The sequence below is a fragment of the Meriones unguiculatus genome, chromosome 9 (genome assembly GCF_030254825.1).
Source record: "Meriones unguiculatus strain TT.TT164.6M chromosome 9, Bangor_MerUng_6.1, whole genome shotgun sequence".
Classification (NCBI taxonomy): Eukaryota; Metazoa; Chordata; class Mammalia; order Rodentia; family Muridae; genus Meriones; species Meriones unguiculatus.
The window spans coordinates 61,060,143-61,071,046 of NC_083357.1; the positions used below are offsets into that span (position 1 = coordinate 61,060,143).

At 47.7% G+C, this 10,904-nt stretch overlaps 1 protein-coding gene across 1 annotated transcript in view; it reads left to right on the forward strand.

Annotated features, from left to right (window-relative positions):
- Positions 1-10,904, forward strand: part of Xkr6 (XK related 6) — a 245,662-nt gene that overhangs the window by 198,319 nt on the left and 36,439 nt on the right. The window lies entirely within an intron of this gene.

The window sequence follows — 10,904 nt, forward strand, 5'->3', positions numbered from 1 at the left end:
TCACAGATCCAGAAAGAGAAGCTTATTGTGCCCTGGGGCTTTTAGTGCAGGGAGCCTTATGCAATAGACCAGGAAGCATAGAGTGAGGGAGGTAGAAAGGGAGAAAGGTTACAAGGAGCCTTTATTGTGGCTTCTGCAGGAACAGCAGGCAGGTAGGCAGGCAGAACAGCTCAGGGTTGACTGGTGTTAATCCTGTGTGGTCCCCTAGTCAGAGGGTGATGTCTCTGTTGTCTTTGGCCTGAGGTGATGAGGACAGGTGGCTAGTGGCCCAGCAGTGGCCCAGAGGTGGCCCAGAGGTGACAGCTCCTGGAAGAGATGGGCTTTCTTTGCTGAGATTTGTATCTTGAAGCCCTGCTCACAGGCAAAGTCTGCTGTCTCTGGGAATTGCCTGACTTCTCCAGGGGCAGCAAGGCCAGAAACGTCAAAGTATCACATCAAAGACCTGCTGAGCTTAGGAAGCACTGGTGGTTCCTTTACCTCTCTGAGCTTGAGATCTGTGAAATGGTGATGCTAATTGGCACGTAGAGATTATTGTTCAGAATGAGTGAAATAATGCAGGGTTTGGCCTAGCACCCAATGCTTGGGAAACCTTTGGTGTAGGCTGTATCTGTCTTTCTTCTCTTTCCCAGAGGTTCCTCCTGAAATACAAAGGCACAGGCAGGGGCTTCCGGGGAGCACCCTTTCCCACAGTTAAGACAGGTAGGACAGGTGGATCAAACCTGAATCTGAAGCTAGCTGCAAACACTTGCATGTTAAAACAAAACAAAATGCCCAGGCAGATTTGCACATGATTCTAGAGAAACCCCTCAAATTGGCCCTGCCCTCAGCACTCACAAGCAAGACAGTAAAGGATATTTATCATTTTTGTATGACAAGGTAGAGAATAAACGGGGAAGGAGGGAAGGCATTATGGGGGTGGTGAAGGTTGCAGTGCTGCGTGTGGGGGCCAAGCAGCTGATCTTTGATCTGAGTAAAGGTCTCAATGAAGTGACATTTGGCCACAAATGTGTGGATACTGAGAAGAACCTCAAGCAGAGGCAGTGCCTTGGGGTGCAGTGTTTCTGGAGGGGTTGGCATGGCTGGTCTCCAGAGAAGACAAAGGACTCATGGAAGCTTCCATACATTCAGGAAAGCTATGTCTGGGCCCCCTCGAGACCGACTACTGAGAGGTGCAGGCAGGGAATTGGAAGGTGCTTATGTAAGTCTGAGGCAGCCCACGCTGAGTGGAGCCTTGAAGGTCTAGCTGAGGACCATAGCTGTACGAGAGGAATGTGACCCACCAGTCCACAGCAGGCCAGCCAGGAAGTGGTTTGGAAGCCTGCACAATTCTATGGCTTTGAGGGCTTATTATTAACTTCTTCTGGCTGCTTGGGGGCTGTGGGTCTCCAGGGAGCAGCCACTGGCTATTCTGGACTGTTTGGGGGGACAAGAACAAACTTAGGGAGGCCAGTTAGGGGGACATTCTAAAAGTCCAGGCAAAAAAGACGGGGCCAAAATGTCAGATTCTCCGAGTGTGAACTCTCAGAGAGAACCTCACAGGAGGCGGGTGTTCAACTCTGCAGGCCCACAGGCAGCGTTCACAGAGAGGGCCAGGTGGCTGAGATGGGATAGCCAAACCAAAAGACACTGGTATATAAACACGAACATTAGATCATTATTTCTGGGTGAAGTTGAAGTGATATCATATCACCAGTAATTTAAAAACAATCTAAGTTTTAGATTTTAACAATTCTGTGTTCAAATCCTACATCCACAACTTCCTGACATGAGAAAGACACAGTGTACCAGCGTCTGCTCATCTTAAGACCAGCCCAGGTCTCCAACAGCCCATGTATGGAAGAGCTAATGGAGTTAATTATATCTGCTACCTAGCTTATGGTCTGGGAGCATCGTCATCATTGTCGTCATCATCATCATCATATCATCATCACGAATCTATTAGGAATTAACATATGACATGGCCTACAGTCATAGCCAAAAAGGAGCTGTTTCCTGAGTCTGTTATTGCTTGTGGAAGATGGTGGTCAGGAGACACTGTTTAACCTAGAATGATTTCCTGGGAATGTACTTTTGAGAGGTCACAAAGACATGGCTTTCACATTTGCCTGAAGGGAAAGAGTTCTGTCTAGTGACCAGCACATGCACTGCTTCTAGAGCTAGATCTGGCTTGTCCCCAAGTGGAACTGTCCTTATTTACAGAGCTATCTACCAAGATTTCCAAGAAGGATGGTGGGGTGCTGGCTGGGATTGTGGGTCATGATCGGTGGAGTGCTGGCTAGCTCTCGGCACACCTGGATGGAACCCTGGTTAGTAGCATTTACCAGTGTCTGGAGCGTGTATGTTTCCATGTGGTAATGTTAAGCCTTGGGCATAACAGCCATCATTGAAAATTGCTGCGGCCATGCTGATCCCAACTCAATGGAGAGACATAGCCCCTGGCTTCAGTGTTGGCTCTCTGGCTTACCGGGTGTATGACCTTGGTGAAATCAACCCCTGTCTGCCACCTACCCCACAGAAGACACCCATGACACTTGATCCCTCGACCTCAGGTGCCTGAAGAAGAGGCCCATGTGGAGCATGGTTACCTCTGTGTTACCTGGGGGAAGTGAGGAAGGAGTAAGACATCACTCGATGTTTGGCCATTTGGTGGAGACAGCCACCTTGTATTTTTCTGGACTGCTCCCCAAAAGACACTGGGCTTTTAAAAAGGGCAGGAAAAAGAAGGGATTGTGATAGATGAAGGAAGACTGCCAAAGAAGAAAGTCAGTGTGGGGAAATACAAAAAGGGACTGGCTGAGGAGGTGTTGGATGCTTGCAAAGCCTGTCATCGTTGGCAGAGGAGAGGTAGTGCTGAGAAAGGTGGCCAGTGTCCTGGACCTGCAGAGGGCCAAATGGTTAGTTAAGTATGTCTTGGCTTTGGGGATCTCAGGGGATCCCCAAGAAGGGGATCAACTTCTTGGGAGTACAATGTCAGACACATAAGGCAGGGGTGCGGTAGAGTTGGGACGTCTGAGTCTCTGATTCAGCCTCACTTTCCCCGTTTGTAAAACAGGGATAGCAAACCCAGAATAAAAAGGCTGCCATCAAGACCGAAGGCAGGAAAAGAAGTGAGGGAGGCTAACTGTGGGACATGATAGAACAGGCCTAGTACCAGGTGCCACACAATCAGGAAAGGCTCAGGGCCAGCCCTCAGTCACCTGCAGCCCACAACTGATCACCTCGGAGAGATCCCACGGCTGAGGTCAGGAGGGGAAGTCAGGATAGTGCAAGGGCAAAGGGCAAGAAACAAGGGTGAGAGACTGGCTAGGGTAGGAGGTGGAGTCCCGGAAGCTGACCTCTGTAAGCTACTGTTTCCAGATCATGGCTCTGTATTAGCAGGAAGGACCTGGAGAAAGAGGAGAAACATGGAGTAGGAGGAGGTGTCCCTTCTTCAACCCTGGTTCTTGCTCTGCCCTCAATGCTGCCTCACCTCATCTCTGAATGGTTTTCTAGTATGTGGTTCCATGTAGGGTAAGGCAGAGACCGGAGGAGGGAAGCTGGCGATGAGCCAAAGCTCTATAGCCTGTCCCCATCACCTACTCAGAGGTGACTGAGCCATTACCAGTTGTTCCCAGGGCTGCAGCCAAACACAATGGGTCCCCCATGCTAGTGACCACAAGCCAGAACCAAACACAGCCAAGACAGAAGTGGAGTAAGACTTGTGACTGCAGCAGGTAGAGGGTGCATGGAACATGTGCGAAGCAGTGCCTTCTTCGGCCAAGGGGGGGGGGCACAGGCTTTTAATTACAGAATCTATACATATCCAGTAGGAATACATATCCATATTAAGGCAAAGGTTCTTACTCCTCCTAATGTTCCAACCCTCTTAATACCGTTCTTCCCCAACCATAAATCATGTCTGTTGCTACTTCATAACTGTAACCTTGCTACTGTTATGAATCATAATGTAAATATCTGAGATGCAGCATATCTGTAAGGTGGCCCCTGTGAAAGGGTTGGATCACGACCTACAGGTTGAGAACCACTATATTAAAGGGTGGACACATTTTGGGGCATGCTCTATTAAGGAGCACCTTCTTGAGTTGGCTCAAAGTCTTATTTCAAGGCAGAAGATGGCAGACTTTTTTTTTTAACATGCTTAGTTCAAAGTAATGGAGTACAGATTGGAAAGTATAAAATGGCAAATAGGACTATTTGGGGCACATGTCCAGTTTGTGTCCTGAAAGATAGTGGACAGGAGTCCACTCTGAGCATGCTCAAGTTTCTTCATAGAGGTGGCCAACAGGAATGCCTCTAAGGATGCTATTTTCCCCCAGAGAAGTATAGCTGGATTTTTTCTTTTTTTTTTTTTTAAGGAGAGGGGGTTTTAAAGGTGTGCTAATGTAAGAGTTTATTCCTAAGGGCGCTTTCCTCACTGAGGGCTGACATAGCCTATCAGAACATTCCTCTCATTGTACACAACATTCTTTCTCTAAGGGCTTCTCTTGTCTCCTCAGACTCCCTTTCTAGAGGTGTTTTGGGGTCTCACTCACTGATTGGCCCATAGTGGATATCAGCCCTGCCCTCTGCCTGTCAGCGCCCAGCTTCCCCTGATAGCTCAGCACCCTGCTGCTGCCAGTCAACTCCCCTACACCTCTTTTTTTTTTTTTTTTTCAAATCACTTGTTCCGTCTGGACTTCATCCTTCCCCAGACGCCTTCTTCTCTCAGTGGGATGTTCACTTTCACTTGATTTATAAACAAAACAAAACTTGGTTTCTCAACTGGCAAAAAGTTCTGGTGGTACAGAAAACACCAAGCTGGATCCTCCCTCATGAGTGTTCCTCTGTGTCACTTCCTAGAAAGAAATAAGGCCTTGTTGTGACAAGTACGGAACTTGAGTTGGATGACAAATATTGAACCCTGATGTCAGATCCCCAAAGTCTTCTCTCGGCCTTTGCCAGGGCAATTGACCCAGGAGGCTCCAGCTTAGCCACTCTCCAGCCCATATGGCCTCATTTTAGCCAGTTACATGTGGGAGCCACAAGCTTGCTTCCCACTCTGTATGAGGCCAGTGAGTGAGCCATGAACTCACTGCCGGGAATTTACCATAGGTAAACATGAAGCAGTTGACAGTCTTCAGCCTGATCTCTGGTGTACCCCAAACATCCAAGCTCTGAGTGAGCAGAAACCTTGGATATTCCCAGGCCTAGCTAGGGGCCTAGATAGTGTCCTGGGGCCTCCCAACACTCCTGTGAGTTTTTGTTGCCCTGGGGAAACATGTTGACCTTTGGGCTGACCTCAGAAATGGAAATCTTCACAGCGAGCCACGGCAGAGCGATGAGTCTGCAGTTCTTGCAGGTTATAGAGTGCACTGTAGCGTCAGATTAGTCACCTATGGGACAGTGGCCACAAAGGATTCTGTGAGGGTTAGTGCTTTCTTTGTAGCCTGAATATTAGTCTCTTGAGGAAGCTGAAGGGATTTCAAGAGCCTCCCATGGGTAGCCGCAGAGACTACATTGTCTTCCACTCCAGTAAGATTCAAATCCTCATGCCTACTTTTCCACCACTCACTTAGCTTCTCACAAAGACCAGCAGTGCTTGGGAGTTTTAGGGCATGTGTCGCTTTCAAGGTCCAATCTTGTGTCTAGTCTCCTGCTAGGTACATGGTTTAGAACATTTTCTTAAATTTCTTTATTTAAGAAAAGTGAACTAAGGAGCTGGAGAGACGGCTAGTGGTTAAAGCACTTACTTCTCTTGGAGATGACTGGGGTTGGATTCCCAGTACCCATACCAGGTTGCTCACAACTACCCTTAACTACAAAACGGTTCTGGTGCCCTCTTCTGGCCTCCCCCACACACTGTACATATACACACACACACACAAATAGATTAAAAATAACTTTTGAAAAATGAATTAAATAGAAAACTACTCTAGTTTACCAGGGTCACCATCTCAGAGTGCCACAGGCTGAAAAGCTTCCATATCAAAAATGATCTCCTCACAGTTTAAGAGACTGGAATTCTGGATCAAGATGTCAATGGATGGCTTCTCCTGAGGCCTCTCTTCCTAGATTACAGGCGGTACCTTGCTACATCCTTGTGTGGTCCTTCTCTGTGTTTGTGTGTCCCTAGTATCTCCTCTTTTGGCCTCCTTTCATCTTCTTATGAGGATACTAGCTGTGCTGGAGTTGACACACCCATATCATCTCATTTGCTTTAACCTGCTCCGGAAACAGCCATCTCAGTTGAGCTGTGTGTGGTGGCACATGCCTGGAATCCCAGCACTCCAGAGGCTGAAGTAGGAGGATTGTGAGTTTGAGGCCAACCTGAGTGAGAAAGCGAGGCCCTGTCTGAGAAGCAACAAAAACCCAGCTCCACATTCCTAGGAACTAGGCACAGGGACCTAGGGAGGACCCAGTTCAGACCACGACAAGTGCAGCCTCCACAGGGTCCACCTGATAAGATTGTGAATTAGATGTTGGTGGTCAAAAGGCCACACCTGTGTTCTCTTGGACAACTGGGCCTTGACTCGGACTTTGATGTCCCAGCTGAAGCCCATCTTCTGTTCTGGTTTGTCATCCCCATCTGTATCCCCTCCGTCGTCTGGCTGCCCTCAGCTAATGGCTTATCATCAATCAGTTGAACTAACAGTTCCATGGGTTGGAGAGGCCACAAGCTTTATCCAAGGAAAAGATGCAGGTGGCCTGGCCAAACCATGAACAGTTTACTCCATCAATCAACAATATGTCCAGTGTTGCAACTGAGTTTAGATGAGTGCCATGGGTTGAAAACAGGTCGATCCAATACCTGTACCATTGGCTCCTGAGCACATTGAGGATAAAAGTCACTGCCTGGTGAACCTCCAAAGAGAAACCTATTTCCTGCATGGAGTTTTCTGAGCCTGGCTTTTCTCAGCTCTTCTGTGAGATGGACTACGGCCTTTGGCTACCACCAACTTTGGACAAGAGAGATGAGCTGGAGCACTGGGTAAAGCTGGGAATTTTTTGGTGATGTGATGAGCTAGAAAATGGTGGGAGTTAGGGTTTGGAAATCTCCAGGCCACTCTCCTTCCTCTACAATCCCTGCTCTGAATGGGTACAAGTCCATCTTCATATCCCAAACCTGCCTGCCATTCCCACTCCCAGTTTAGCTTTTTGACCTGGAGGACTCTTTGTGCTCCCATAGAAAAAGCTGGTCATTCCAGGCCTCAAGAAGGCAAAGGCTAGGAAGTAGGAGAGGTTCTGACATTGAAGCAGGCCAATGACCTTCATTACAAATGACCTTGAGAACATAAAATCCCAGCTGTCAGAAGGACAAGATGGAGAAGAGGCAGAGAGTCAGCAAGCAGCACCAGGTAGCAGGAGAAGCAATGCTATGTTGCATGGTCACTGGTCCTCAGGGTAATCTCGGGCAAGGCTCTAAACTGCAGCTCTGCTTGCTGGAGGGTGAGGGGGTTGCGAAGCATCCATGAGGAACTTCCCTTCCATAAGCCATGTGGCAATTCCAGACTTTGCCAAGTCAGAAATAACTGAGGTTGTGAGTTGAGACCAAGGGCTTCCCATCATCGTTCAGCACTCCCTGTGAGCTCTGCTTCTCCATCCCCCATGGCTGTTCCTCAAGCTTTCTTTATAGGTTAGTGATGATGCTGTGCCATGTCTAAAGGCCATCTGCACCATGCGAGAAAACCCAGAGTTTCCCATCCAAGAACCAGGCTGTGCCTGGTCACAGAGATGGTGACTTCAGTGCCACAAAGGGTGGGACAGGAACAAAGCCCCAGAACCATGGATAACTAGGAGACAGGGCAGTAGAGGAATAGATAACCAGGAGAGAGGGAGATAGATCGTGGAATTTGGCTGTTGCTGGTGATCAATGCACACTGAAAGCCCTATACTCAGAATGGGGGTAATGCCACACGCAGAATGGCAAAATTAAAACTGTGAAGGCCAAAGGCCAAACTGTTCTGGCATCCCAACTCTATTCAGAGTCATGCTTAGAATTAACCAAACTGGGGCCACATTCTGGCAAAAGATAAGCTGGGTTTTCATTCTCTATGAGCTCAGCACTCAGGCTTTTCTGAGTGGAAAATAATAGGGGCAGTGGTAGCTTTCATTATGTTAAAAGGAGCACCCAAACCAAACCTCCCTCCTACTTAGCTTTCATAAAACTTCTTTTGACAGCCATATCTTGACAATTCCCACTAGGTGCTTAAATATTTAACATCAAGAAATGATTTCAAAGGCAAGTGAGGTGGCTCACAACTTTAATCCCAGAACTTGGGAGGTGCAGGCAGCTGGATCTGTGTGAGTTTGAGGGCAGCCTAGTATACAAAACAAGTTCAAGGACAGCCAGAGCTGTTACACAGAGAAACTCTGTCTCAAAAAAAAAAAACAAAAAACAAAACAAAACAAAAAAAAAACCCAAACAAATAAATAAAATAAAAAATAAAGGTAAGAAAGAGGAAAAGAAAAAAAAAAAAGAAATGAGTTCAAGGACTAGGAAGATGGTGCAGTCAATAAAGGGTTTACCATGCAAATGTAAGGACTTCGATTTGCTCCTCAACACCTCATAAAAAGTCTTGAGTTCCCAATGTTGCTGTAGAGACAAGTGGAGCTCTGGAGATCACTAGCCAGCCAGCCTAGCCTTCTTGGTAACCCCCAGGTCGCAATGAGAGGCTCTGTCTCAAAACATAAAGTGCCCATCTCCTAAGGAATGTCACCTGAAGTTGACCTCTGATCTCTACATGCTTTTGCACATGTCTATGCACACTTATACACACAGAGGGAGAGATGAATACATGTACATACACACACACACACACACACACACACACACACATCTGTGCGTGCATATAAACAAAAAGAAGTAAGTTCAGTTATTAGAACTCTGGAGCTTGAGGCAGGGTGATCTGGAGTCCCAGGCTAATCTGAGCTAGAGTGATGAATTTGAGACCAGCCGAGGCTACTTAGAAACACCCTGATTCAAGGAAGGAAGGATGAAGGAAGGCAGGAAGAAATGAAGGAAGGAAGAAAAAAAGAAAAGATGAGAAACAGAAAGGGCAGGAAAGAAAGGCAGGCTAGTCAGGTGGTGGTAGAGTCACAAGGACGTTTGAAAAGGAACTGCCTCAGCATGTCCCAGGGACTACGTCTGATGTGTACTACAATGGTGAGACTTCCGGCTCCCTGCTCTTCACAAATCCAAGTTGAACGACTCCCATGACGACCTGCTCTTCCTACTCCAACACAGCAGCCAGAATGCAGCCTTTCTCTGAATGTTTGGTCCACAAACCACACGTGGCCTCTGGCATGCAGACCAGATGTCCTGTGCGAAGGACAAGCAGGCACTATAGAACTTTCCAGAGAAGTTGGATGAAAATCCACCATCACTGCTCTCAAGATAGTTTTTCTATTGGTTTTCATGAAGAAGTTGGGTTCATGCCTCATCCCTCCTGTTTCTTTTATATCTTTGTTGATATGACAGCAGCAGCACATGCTTCTGGTGGTAGCCAAACACTCAGATGTTAAATGTCCTCTGTGTGTTGCCCATATGCTGGTTTTGCTATGGCTCCTGCCACACTGTTTTACAGCATGAGACCAAGAGAGGAGGAAAGAAGGGAGACTTGTGAGATGACCAAGATCATAATTCTGGGACAAGAAAGCAGAGGACTTTGGTTCCTCCTTGAAGCCATCTTTCTTAGTCCCTTGAGTGCCAGAATCTTACCTAAATGCCAATGGGTACCATAGCACTGATTTTGGCTTGCAAGACAGTAATAGGAGGTTCACGCTTGTGAGAAGAGACAGTTTCTTAAGAGACCACCAATGAGATGATAGCTGGGCCTCCAGATGCATTTAGTTCTTAATTTTAGGAAGGACCATACAAAGGATTGTTAGATGCTCACTCAGACTACCCATGAGGAACTCGTGGATGGTGGAGAATCCTGTGTGAGAGGGCATGGTACAACAGTGCTGGGTGGATGATGTGGATGACTACTTGTTCACGGGTGGATTGGGTCATAATCGGTAGCTATCACTGTTATTTCATCTGGTTTGTTCTAAGCAAGGTCAGAAAGAAAATTGCTTTAGAGAAATTTGAATGCTTCCAGGGGACAGAGACATCCAAATTCCCAGAATCTCTGAGTGCTGGAGGATTTGCTGGGGATGAGCCACAGAGGCCTGGAACACATCACCAAACCTGTGAGGGGAAGTACTCCCAAAGCAGTGGCTAACTTGGGAGGGAGACCAGAGGAAGGAACACAACCTAGCAAGGGAAGACCACAGAGGACTTGGGCACGGGCTGCTGAGAAAGCAACAAGAGTGCACTGTGTCGATAGAGCGACACAGGTGACCAGCTGAGGGGGAAGGACATTCCAGGTTGACTTCAGGTAGCTGATTAAGGGAAAGACCACGTGGAAGAAGGTCCAGAAAAGGGCCTTTGGGACCTTGAGTGAGCCACCCAGCACATTCACAGGAAAGAATGAGGTGAAAGGGGCTTGGGGTAGGGCGGTTGTCAGTGGGATGCCACAAACCTGAGATGGCTTTTGTAGGTTCTCGCAACTTCTGAGGAAAGGGACGCTAGTGCTGGCAGTGCGGCCACAAGCAACAACGGCCCTTAATGGAGTGAGTGAGTGGGCCAGCTTAACGTAGATGTTGCCCCCATTTCCCAACTCCAGGCCAAACAGGGCATCTCCACTCCACTCCGGAGCCTCAGGGCTCTCAAATTGCAAAAGGGGTTGTTGAAACCAACTTCAGACACCAACAGCTGTCAGTGTAGGAAGCCGCTGGGACTCCTGTCCAGTGACTGATTTTGCGTCTGTCTCTCCCTCTTTCTTAGATTCTGGTTTGTGTGGACGTCTGCTCAGCCAGCAGTCCTGCTGGCCTACGGTAGATATCCGAGGTTTTAACTGTGTGGGTTTGTGTCTTTTTGGCAG